This window comes from Lissotriton helveticus, chromosome 9 (genome assembly GCF_964261635.1).
Source record: "Lissotriton helveticus chromosome 9, aLisHel1.1, whole genome shotgun sequence".
In the NCBI taxonomy this organism is placed as follows: Eukaryota; Metazoa; Chordata; class Amphibia; order Caudata; family Salamandridae; genus Lissotriton; species Lissotriton helveticus.
In genome coordinates, this window is record NC_136070.1 from 938,818,583 (window position 1) to 938,831,203 (window position 12,621).

Genomic DNA, 12,621 nt, shown 5'->3' on the forward strand with positions numbered 1-12,621 from the left:
TGTGCCCCATGTTACACGTGCCTGTATTTGGGGTGCTAGAGGGTGTCAAAGTGACACCCCCTGCACCCTTGCAGAAATCGGTATTTACCGAATCAGTAAATACCGATTCGGTATTGCCCATTGATTCCTATGGGCTTCAAGGCCCATAGGAATCAATGGGAAATAGCGATTCGGTATTTACCGATTCGGTAAATACCGAATCGTACAGAATCGGTAATTTGTTACCTACATCTGCCTGCTTCCGATTTACCGACTCTTAAATACCGAATCGGTATGATTCGGCATTTAAGAGTCTGTAAATCAGAATTACCTACATCGGGCCCATTGTCATTTACAATGACAATAGCTTAAACTCGTTTTTCTTTTTATAGGCAGCTCGCCAAACCATTCTTTAAAAAAAAAAATGAAAGGCTTTTTTAAACAGCGCAGCATGTCACCTTGATCTTAAAAAATGGAGGCTACACTTATACCCCAACGTGATTACATGTGTATACTTTGTAGCATTTGTTTGTTTAACAAACGCTTAGGAGGGCGCCTGCTCCAGCCAAATGTAATGCAGTCTATAAGGGCTTCTCTAACCGCCTGAACACACATTGCAACAAAATGGCTAACTAACCACAGGACCTGGACAATTAACGGAACCTAAATCTATCTGCTCGAAAGTCAGCTTTATTTTTAGCAATGTTGCTCTCCCTCCACTCCCTTGTACCCGCGCATACTTCAGTCCACCTGGATGCTGTACACCACTCGGGACTGCAGAGGAGGAGTTGGCCGGGTGGTGTGTGGGACACATGCATGCCATGGCATTCATGTGTGGGACACATGCATGCCATGGCATGGCATGTTGTGGCATTTCAATGCTTCCGAGTATTGCTTAAGTTCAGGGGTAAAATGAACACACCAGCGATATTTCAACAGATGCACGTTTTATGTTGGCACCTTCATGTTTATTTTTTTCATTTATTCCATCCTGTTGTCATTTTTTTATTTGTACGTTGTTCCCGTCCCCCACTAAGTTGGCATGCCACTTCCCTTCTTTCCCACAACTGTCCCACCTACGATTAATTCCCTCGGCGCTTCCTGCTTACAAATACGCTTCCATACGTTAGAGAGTGCACTTTTTTCTTTAAAAGAGCACTCCACTGCAAATAAAACTACATAAATACAAAAATTGAGTCATTTATAACGCCAATAGCTCTAACTTTAAAAATGCGAGACCTATTGCATAGCAAATGCTTGTTTGTTTCTGATGTTACCCCACATAGTTTGTAATCGTTATGTAATAGTTTTGTAACCTGTTTCTATTTCTCTTTATAGGCATTCCTGCTGTATGTTTATCCTGTTGTCTTGTACCATGTCAAATCCAGTCGCCCTTGTACCCCTTTCCGTGAGATCTGGATGCACCACTCTTCCATGTGGGTTCACTACCCCTCACTCTCATTTTTGGATTTTTATAGGTATGTGTTTTTCTTTTGTGTTAGTTTTCCTCGCTCACTTTCTGTCACTCCTTTTTTATTTTTTATTTTATTAGAACTTCTTTGTTCCCTCTTTTGTTCTCTTTCTTATTCACATGTTATTTCTTTAAAGTTTCACTTCTGACACTTTTCTTGTTCTTTCCTAAGGTAAATCTCATCACTTTTTGTCGCTGTGGTTTTTTCTACATAAATCTTATATTCTATTTTTTTTTTAATATTTTTTTATTGCAGAAACATACAGTGCATAATCATTCTTATCAACATTCCTGCTTTGACATTGACAAGGTATAGGTTGATAAGTAAAAACATTACACAGCCAGCAGACCCGTATCCCGGAGGATGGGCGGCGCTATCCGTAAAAGCGATATAGGCATAGTAACAGCGGACAAGTGCAACAATTCAGCAGGAAGTCCTTGCATCTGCGTTTCTGTTTTTACCCCCCCCCCCGTCCCACCCAGTCCCCAACATATAAACCGTTATAACCTCAGGAGGCAACATCACATTGTCAGTCCAGTCTTTAAAGAATGTTTGTAGCATTTTTCCCACAAGGCAGTATCCAGAACATGCACGCCATCATCAATTAGTGACCCCACGTCCCCGACCCCGTATCCTGCCCTCTCCCGTCCAAGTGTACACCATTATTTCCACATTCTAAGTGTTCAGCTATTACAGCTCTCCACATGTTTCCCATCTACCGTCTCGGGTCCCTCCGCTTCCCTCACGTCTACTGGCCTGCTCATGATTGTTTTGGTCCTTTCAGAGACCTCCGTCCAGGCCATAATAGCGTCTCCATTTACCTCATACTTTGCGGAATTTCCTCGGGCAGCCTCTTGGTTTATATGTAACTCTTTCTGCCGCCATGTAAACATCTAATCCCTTCCTCCATTCCCTTATCTGAGGCGTGTCAGCCGCTCCCCACTTCTTAGCTACGTCTCTTTTGGCAACCACCAAGGCCAGGACCAGAAATATTAGCTGTGGGCGGGCCAGATCTATGTCATTGGTCATTCCCAGTAGGATCAGCTTAGGCTCCAGCGGAATGTCTATCTCCAGTATTTTACTCAATTCAGCAGTGATCTTGCTCCAGTATGCCTGTATGTGTGTGCATGACCATAGTATGTGTAGGAAAGTCCCTTCCACATGCCTGCAGCGTAGGCAGCTAGGATCTGACACCCTCCCCATTTTACATAGCCTTATTCTGTCGTAGTATATCCTGTGTAAGATCTTAAACTGGATTAGGCGTAAGCGTGATTTGATTGCTACGTCTCTAGGGTGCATTAGTACTCCCCCCCAATCTATTTCATCCATTTCACCCACTTCCTGTTCCCACGTGTCTCTGATTCATGATTGTTTTGTAGGTTAATGAAACCGCCCTCTCTGGGATCTTTTCTTGCAGTAAACGGCCCTCCAATGGTGCGTATTCGGGGAGTGATTCCCGTAGTGTCACTTCCGCCAAGTAGGCGTGTCTGAGTTGTATGTATTTAAAAAGTTGCGAGTGTTGTAGCCCAAATTCGGCCTGTAGGGAGGCAAAGGGTTTCAACGCGCTGTTTTTGGTGACGTCCCCTAGTGTGGAGATGCCGACGTCGTCCCAACCCCGGAACCCTTTCAATTTATATAATTCCTTGAGCCAGGAGCATTCCCATAAGGGTGTCTGCTTCGTAGCCCTGTGCGTCCATCAGGTGGCAGTCGTAGCTCTCTTCCATGCCCCCAATGTAATCCTTGTGGCCGTCAACAGTTCAGCCTGTCTCTTTCCCTCATATATGTAGTGTAGACATGAGTGTGTGCCCATTTGGTACCGTTCTAGAGCATAGGTGGGGTGAGTGGCAGGCGCGTGGAGCCAGTCATTAATGGGGGCTAGGTGTTCTGCCCAATAATAGGTCTCCAGATCGGGAAGTGATATCCCCCCGTCATATTGGTGTCTCTGCAGCGTTTTCAGTGCGACTCTGGGATGTTTCCCCAGCCATAGGAATGACCGTAGGTCCGCATGTATGTTCCGAAACGTTTTAGATGGTATCTGGAAATATTCATTTTGAAAGGCATAGAGGAACTTAGGGAGCGATATCATTTTTAACATCGCCGCCCTACCAAGTAGTGTCAGGGGGAGGGATTGCCACCTATCTGCATCAGCTTTAGAGTCACGCAGGATCCGCGCGATATTACTATCATAGGAGGTGTCCCTGTCAGCAGTAATGAATATCCCCAGGTACTGGAAGCCTATTTCGGTCCGCTGTAGGTTCTGTGGCAGCTGAGGCCAGTCCTCTCGCCCTTGGGGATCATAGAGTATGGATTTGTGCCAATTAATCTGGTATCCTGACCTCGCGCCGTAGTTTGCCAGTTCCTCGAACAGTGGCGGTATTGAGCTTTCAGGACGCGTGACGTAGAGGAGGACGTCATCGGCGTAGAGGGATAGTTTTTCCTATCTTGTGTCTGTTTGGCTGATATAGAACCCCGTGATCCTCTCGTTTTGTCTGACCGCGGTGGCCATCACCTCGATTGACAGGGCGAATAGCAGGGGTGACAGGGGGCATCCCTGTCGGGTTCCCCGTCGTATGGAAAAAGTCCTTGACATCACCCCATTTACCCTTACTCGGGCCTCAGGGCCCGCATACAGTAGGCCGATTTTCCTCCTGTATTTGGGGCCAAACCCCAGCCGTTCAAGTACCCCCTCTAGGAAGGGCCAGTGGACAGCGTTGAACGCCTTTTCGGCGTCGAGAGATAAGAACCAGTGTGGGTCGGCTCTCTCTTTTACCACGTGCAGCCAGTTATGTGTCCTCCTCAAGTTATACCTGGTGGCCCTTTCTGGGATAAACCCTGTTTGATCCATGTGTATCAGGTCTGGGATGACCCTTCTCATGCGCGATGCCAGTATGGTTGCATATAACTTGGCCTCCACATTTAGCAGCGAAATGGGGCGGTATGAGGCGCAGTCCCCCGGGGGCTTCCCAGGCTTGTGAATCGGAACAATCGTAGCCTGTATCAGGTCTAGGGGGTATTGCCCCTCGTCCTCTGCATCCTGGAACATGCCCAGCAAATGCCGTGGTAGGAGGTCAGCCATGCTCCTAAAGAGTTAAGCAGGAAAGCCGTTTGGGCCCGCTGTTTTCCCTGTACGGAGTTTGGCCAGCGCCTCTCGAACCTCTTCTTCCGTAATGTCGGACTCTAGATCTGTACAGTCAGTGTCCTCAAGAGCTGGGAGGGTGATAGGCGCCATATACTGCAGTGCCTCTGCTTTGGAGCCCAAATCTCGGGCCATGTACAAAGTTTCATAGCAATCAGCGAATGCTTCAGCTATCGTGCCATCAGTGCATGCCCATGAGTCCGGGGCTAACCTTATTTTCTCAACCCAGCGTTCATCCCTCTCCTTCCTACTGAGCCAGGCCAGGAGTTTCCCAGATGTGTCACCTACATCGTAAATGAGGTGTAGGGTTGCCAGTGCCTGCGTCCTGGCCTCTCCCGTCACCAGCTGCCTATACTGTGCCTGTGTATCTGCAAGACGTCTTTGCGTCCCTATGTCTTTCGTGAGTAGGTGTTCCTGTTCTAGCTGTAGTATTCGCGCTTTTAGAGTCTGTATCTCAGTCTGGTTCTTCCTTCTAACCTCCGCCAGTCTACCGTGGGCCCTATCACGAAGTACTACCTTGAGCGTCTCGCATAGAACTACACGGGAATCTACAGATCCCTCGTTTCCCCTCAGAAACACCTTCACGTCGGCTCTGAGCCCTCTCCTAATGTCCGGGTTTTGTAAATCCCAGGCCGAAAGTCGCTGGGTCCCGGGACCCCTTGTCTTTCGTCTACCCGTCTGAATCACCAAGGGGGAGTGGTCAGACACCCCTCGAGCACAGTAGTCCGCCAAGTCCGATACTTGCAAGGCCTGTCGTGGCATGAAGATGTAGTCCAGGCGAGAGTAGACTTTGTGTGCCCCAGAAAAGAAAGAGTATGCCCTAGCGTACGGGTGTAGCCAGCGCCATACATATAGGAGGCCCAATATCTCCATAGATTTGGCTAGAGGAGTCTTGTTTTGAGATCTATCCCGTACACCTGTCCGGTCTGCAGAGGAGTTCATCACATCATTAAAGTCCCCCCCAAGAATTTGGATCGTGTTCGATGTATTGAGAATTATGTCTGATATCCCCCTCATAGTGTCTGCCTGCAATTTGGGCGGGGCATAGGCTGATATGAGTGTGTTCTCCCGTCTTCTCCATGACCCCGCACCCCAACATAGGTACCTTGCCTATCAGTCCAGACTTGCGTCACTCTAATTGGCGGGTTCTTTTTAATAAGTATTGCAGTTCCTCTAGACCCGGAGGAGAACCCTGCGTGTGCTAAAACTTTGTACTGTCCCCTTGCCAAGAAGGCGCATCGATTACCTTGTAGGTGTGTTTCCTGGAGGAGTACAATATCTGCCCCAGACCTCTTAATGTAGTTGTTTACCAAACCTCGTTTGATCTTGCAGCCTAAGCCGTTGACATTCCAGGTCATTACCTTAATGCCCTCTTCGTGGGCAGCTCCCCTCTCACGATCTCCCATAGTCATGCTGGTGGTGATTGAATGGCAGGCCCTGTAGCAACCGGGACAGTGCTTGGCGTGGAACGGAAGCTAATAGTTTACATGATGTGCCAGGTAGCGGTGGGTAGTTTCTGACTGTATGTGGCTGGATGTAATGCCTTTTGTGTGTCCACCCGACATACATTTGTGGGACTCAGATGAAGTGCCTCACCCCCCTTCCCCCCCAACTCCTCCCAACTCCCTCATCCTCCCCCCTTATACTAGCCCCAACTTTCTGCTTCAACATAACTGACCCCCCCTTCTTCCCCCCACCCCTCCTCCCTCCCCTTTCAGTCCCAGCCCTGTGCAAGGCAGAACTGTCAGCAGAAGAAGGTCTAACGCCCTCCCAAAGATCCCCCTCCCTTTCAACCTACTCTGGTAGACTCAGTGTATAGGCATATGTCGCATTTCCCATGAAATAGTCTTAAAAGTCAAATGCAAGAAATGCGCACCAAAGAGTCTGCACCCAATAGCGCCAATAGGTAAAAGAGGGTTATCAACTTGCGTGTCTCCTTAGCGGCGAGCTGCAATCACGGTTGCCCAATCTGCCCTTGGTCAGGAGTGTGAGTCCTGCGTGTCTGGACGGGGATTCGTCGGATGCCCAGAGCGTCCTGTTCCAGATCGTGGATCGCTCTTTCCAGCGGATGGATGGAGTGTGCCTCTTCCTCTTCCTCCCCCGACGAGTGGACTTCTCTCTCTTCTCTCTCTTCTCCTTCCGAGCGGGATGTTCCGTTTAGACGATTGGTTCTAGGTCCCTTTGCGCCTCCTCCTCTTCCTCCGGGTGACGCGAATTGTCCTTTCCGCCTGTTCATCTGAGAGTGCCCCGGATAGCGCGTAGTTTGCGTCCGTCTCCTGTTCCTCTGTGCCCTTGATCGTTGGGTCTTCGGGAGTTCCCATTGCAGCCGTCGCGGAGTCGGCCCATCTGGTCTGCCCCTTCCATTATTTTCTTGCCTGTGGAATATGGGACGTTCCTCCAGCCACTGCCAGGCGTCCTCCGGGTGAGTAAAGAAGTGAGCTTTGTCTTTGTAGATCACCTTCAGTTTCGCGGGGAAGAGTAGCATATAGGTAATGTTCATGTCCCTTAGTTTTGCCTTATTTATTTATTTATTTATTTGCAATTTATATTGCGCGACTAAACCCGAAGGTGTCAAGGCGCCTAACCAAAAGGATCAAAAAGGCAGAACACAACTACAGGTAAGCCTGCACAAAAAGACGAGTTTTCAGGGCAGTTCTAAATGATTGTAAAGTGGGAAGGGACCTTAATTCCAATGGGAGGGCATTCCACCACTTTGGGGCCAGATTGGAAAAGGCTTTACCACCCCATCTAGTTTTCCGGATGCGTGGAACTGAGAGAAGCAGTCGGTTGGAAGAACGAAGATTCCTACCTGGACTATAACGAGACAAGATGGATCCAATTCCAGTAGGGCTACTTTTTGCTAGGGCCTTATAGACCATACACAGGGTCTTAAAGAGTAAACGGTCCTCAACAGGAAGCCAGTGAAGCTGCTTCCTGGCAGAGGTAGCCGAGGCACACCGGGGTAGATCCAGGATAAATCTGGCCGCTGCGTTCTGGACCACCTGCAAGCGCTGCAGCAGACTTTTATTCAGTCCCGCATACAGCGCATTGCAGTAGTCCAGACGGGAGCCAAGGAGAGCAACAGCAAGTTGTTTCCTTGCCTGCTGTGAAAGGTAGTGCCTAATTTTCCTTAGTATGCGGATGATACCCGAACAGGTTGATACCGTCCTGTTAACCTGTTGGCACATACTGAGTCGAAGGATCTGCGCTGCTTTTGCACTTCCTGGCTATAGTCGGGGAAGATCATAATAGTTGCGTTCTCCATACGGAGTTCCCCAAGCTTTCTGGATTCTCGCAGTATCAGGTCCCGGTCTGCGAAGTTGAGGAAGCGCGCAATGACGGGCCTGGGTCTTGCGCCCTCCAGTGGTCGAGCCAATAGGGCCCTATGTGCCCTTTCGAAGATGAAACAGGTCGAGAACTGCACCGCGTGGAAGATTTTCACTAGCCAGGAGTGGAGAAAGGCCACCATGTCCGTCTCTTCGATTCCTTCCCTAAATCCAACAAAGCGCAGGTTGTTGCGTCTCGCCCTATTTTCCGCATCATCGACTTTCCACAGTAGCTGACGATGCGAGGCCTGGAGTTCTGCCATGTCCCTCCTCAGCATGGAGATCGAGTCCTCTGCCTCCCCTATTCGTGTCTCCGCCGTGGTCACTCGGTCTGACAGCTTCTGGAAGTCTTGTTGCAACAGCGTCATCTCCGACCCCACTTCGCCAATTTTTACCTCCAACGCTGCCCTGGATTCCTGAATGTCAGCCCTGGACGCCTGGATAGCCGCCATCAAGAGGTCCGTGTCCGTTCGTGGGCCATTAGCCGGGGGTGCGGCCTCTGCATTTGGCCGCGGTGCAGCAAAGTTGTCCATGGGGCCCTGTTTGGCAGTCCTGGTGAGTGTATCTTTCTTTCCCATGGCTGGTGACGATGCGTAGTGCCTTTTTTGTGGGGCCAGTGTCCTTCCCCACTTGTGTGATGGGCCTGCGGGCTTGCGACTTGTGTCCCTCAGTGCTTGTCCTTAGTCTCGACCCGGGCCCCAGGCCCCGTCCACAGCCCACCTTCTTCTCGTCGCCCTCAGTAGAGAACGGGATGCAAGGCACACACTCCCCCGGGTGAGGCGCTTCGTGTGTGCTCCGTGTTTCGGTGTATCCTGCCTCTCCCCCGTCTTGTCGCGGCCCTCCTTGCTGGGTTCAAAGTGCTTGGCGGCAAAGGCAGTCCGGAAGATAAATGTCCCTCAGTTGGCGCCGCCCTCAGGGTCCCACAGGCTCGATCCCCGCCTCCGCTCCGGAAAGGTGAACTCACCTCTAAAATTTAATCCCCAGTCGTGTCGGGGCCCAGGCCGTATATCGCTCACCGGGCCACCACCAGGTCCCGGTTCCAGTAGCCAAGGGGTAGGGGGAGCGAGATAGGCCGTCCTGCGCCACAGGAAAGCGCGTGGGAGGCCCGCTCCCAGCATCAACCTATCGCCGTCGCAAGGGCCCACTGCGGAGTTGCACGCGCTGGGCTTATGTCCGGAGGCCAGGTGCCCACGTTATCAGGTTGTTCCGGGAGGTCTCCTCACCTCCTGGGGGCCGGCGGCACTGTGGAGATCCGTGGGCGTCTATCCGGCCGCCGCAGTCATATACAGCACCTTACCCCTGATCGAGTCTCAGACGGGCGCATTCCGGCATCAGAGCCACTGTTGCCCCGCGAGAGGGAGGGGGGAGGAAAGTTCAGGCGTCCCGGTCGGGATCCGCCGCCAAGCACAGCAGTCCCAAGGAGCTTTCCGGCTGCAGTCGCCCACCACTGCCCCTCAACCGCAGGGGTCGCGCAGGCGATCGGGGGCGCCCAGCTGTTGTTCTGGCGGCGTTGTAGGGCTCCGTTCGGCTTTGCGTCTCCGGGACGGAGACGGGCATTCAGCGGGCCGCCATCTTGGTTCGCGCAGCCGAGCGCGCGATCGTCTCAACTTGTGCCGTTTTCTGCCGGTTCTTCATCAGATGCAGCGAGTCTCGGGCCACCGGGAGGCACTGAGGCTAGAGGACGTTGCATAGGTCTTTTTTTTGGGCTATGTGGCATGAGTATTTCGGCGGATTAGGAGCAGCTCGCCCGGAGCTACGTGAAGACACGTCCTAGCTGGCCATGCTGCTGGCCACGCCCCAGAATCTTATATTCTATTTTTATCCTTTTTCATTGTCTGGCTTCGTCTTATTTTTTTACTTCAATTGTTTATCTTCAATTTTTCATCTCTGTTACTCCTTTTCTCATTTCCTTCTTCATCTATTGTTATGCTTTTTTCCCTTCTCTCCATTTATACAATGTTGTGGTTTATCATACACTAAGTTTCTATAATATCAGGTCTAGTTTGAGCTGTTTTTTAAATGGTTATTAGATGTCATTAAATATTGTTTCTTGGAATGTCCGAGGTTTCCATTCACCGATCAAGAGACAACGTGTGCTATCGCATTTATCTAAATTGAAAGCTGGTATAGCTATGATTCAAAAGTCGCACCTCACAGAATCCAAATCTTTAAAGGTAAAAGAGACTGGGTTGGAGAGGTTTTTTTTTCTCCAGGGGACGATAAGCGTAATGGTGTTGTTACACTATGCCACAAATCTCTCCATGTTAAACTCATATGTCAAGAAAGAGATAATGGAGGTGATTGCCTACTTACAAATGTATTGATTGGGAAGGTTCCACTATCCTTGTTTAACAATTATGCACCAACTACAGGTAATTGCCTTTTTTGGTCCCATATTGCAGAAAAATTGATGCAACTCTCTCATGATAATCTGATTTTAGCTGGAGATTGTTATCAAATTATAGATCCCTTCATAGACCGTAATCCTCCACTTCTTTCTCACCCTCTAAAGCTCATAAATTATTCCTACGCTCCTTTCAGCACAGACATTTAATAGACGCATGGAGATTGTGTAATCCCACACTGAGAGAATATACTTACTTCTCCCCAGTTCATAAAACACAGTCGTTCACTGCCCATATTTTTATTTCTCATTACATCTGCTGATATTGGTTCTATCTTGATTTCTGATCATGCCCCGGTTTCTATTACTCTAGATATCCTTCATAAGCCTTCTGTTTAGACAGTGGCGCTTTAATAATTCATTGTTGCTTGACCCTATTTTTACCTCCTCACTCGCCTCTTTTATTAAATTATTTTTCAGTTTTTATGAATCAGACAACCTTTCTTTTCATGTCTTATAGGGCGCTTGAAAGCTGCAGCCCGTGATTTTATCATTAATTACGCTTCCAAGAAATTTAATAATGCCCGAAAAGTTGCCACAGACCTTTTTGCCAAGATAAAGAAATTATAACACTCTTATTAGACTACTAAATAAAAGGATTGTGTAGTAGACCTAATAACCACCAAACTTCAATTCAATAGGGAATCTACTGAAAGTGCTTCTTTATTTTTGCTCAAGTCTATTGCAACATTTTATGGAGGCCAAAATAAAGCAGGGCAAATTATTGGCAAATCATCTTAAAATTAAAAAAACAAATTTAACATTGAATCGATCCTTGATGATCAGCAAATACCCAAAGGTAAAGACCCTGAGATTTTACAAGAATTCTATAATTTTTACAATTCCCTATACACACCAAATACTACACCTTCAGATGAATCCATTTTGGACTATCTTTCTTCTATTGATAAACCTTCCGATATTTAGATTTTGATTCTTTGAAGTGTGATGTTTCAGTGACAGAACTACGCACTGCTTTACTCACTCTTAAGAAAGATAAAGCTCCAGGTCCAGATGGTTTTACTGTCAAATTTTTTTCACATTTTCCCACCTTCACCTTCCCAAATTGCAAAACTTCTAAATTCTTTTTTGCAAACAAAAACTGCTTCAGGTTCCTTTTTGGAGGCCCTGTTATGCCTTATACCCAAAGAAAATAAAGACCCACGTTTATTCAAAAATTATAGACCGATTAATTTAGTGAATATAAATTATAAAATGTTCTCAAAATTCCTGGCCTTACAATTAGAATCCCTTCTACCTGATCTCTAAGGTAAGGAGCAGTCAGGTTTTGTGAAGGGTTGTTTTCTCACAGATAACACACGTTTATTTTTTGCTATGCTCTCCAAATCTTCTCACTCTTCCGAATCTCTAGCGGCTATAGCTTTAGATACGGAAAAAGCTTTTGATAAAGTTTATTGGCCTTTTATTCAACACTTAAATGGTTTGGTTTTGGTCCTAAAATTATTAATTTCATTTCTCTCTTATATTTCAATCCTAAAGCAGCTATATTTGCAAATAGCCTTACCGCTTCATATTTTAATCTAGGTAGAGGTGTTAGGCAAGGTTGCCCCTATCCCCCTTTTTATTTAATTTAGCTTTAGAACCTTTCCTATCTCGACTTCGTCAAAATCCTCAATTTTAAGGTTTTAATTATGAAAGCACCCATATTAAACTTGCAGCATATGCAGGTGATATTTTGTTATTCCTCTCGAATCCTCACTCTTCTATACCTGCTTTTCTTTCTGAGACGGAGGCTTATTCTTCTGTCTCTGGTTATAAACTTAATAGCCACAAATGCAAAATGTTACCTTTAACCAAATTTTCTTTTAAAGATGATTTTAAAATAACTAACTTCAATTGGAACACTATCCATATAAAATTCTTAGGTGTATATTTCTCTACCTCAATTAACTCTTCAATTTCCATTAATTTAGACAAATGTTCCTTAATGATTTCTTCCCCAATTGATAAATGGCATCCTTTATATTTGTCCTGGTGGGGAAGGTTAGATACAATAAAAATGATGTTATCTGTGATTGTTCTTTTTACTGTTCCAAACATTTCTGTTGCTAAACCCCAACAGTTCTTCAAGAGAATTAACTCCTTACTATGTTCCTTTCTTTGGAATAAAAGAAGAGCATGTATGTCTTTGTCAAAACTCATCCGTCCTAAATCAGAAGGTGGTGTCAACTTTCCTGATTTTACTACTTACCATAAAACCTTTAATCGGTTAACGATTAAAAGGTAAGCCCATTTATTGGAAGTCATGGAGACAGAAGGGTTTTCTCTGGGTCCATCAGCTAA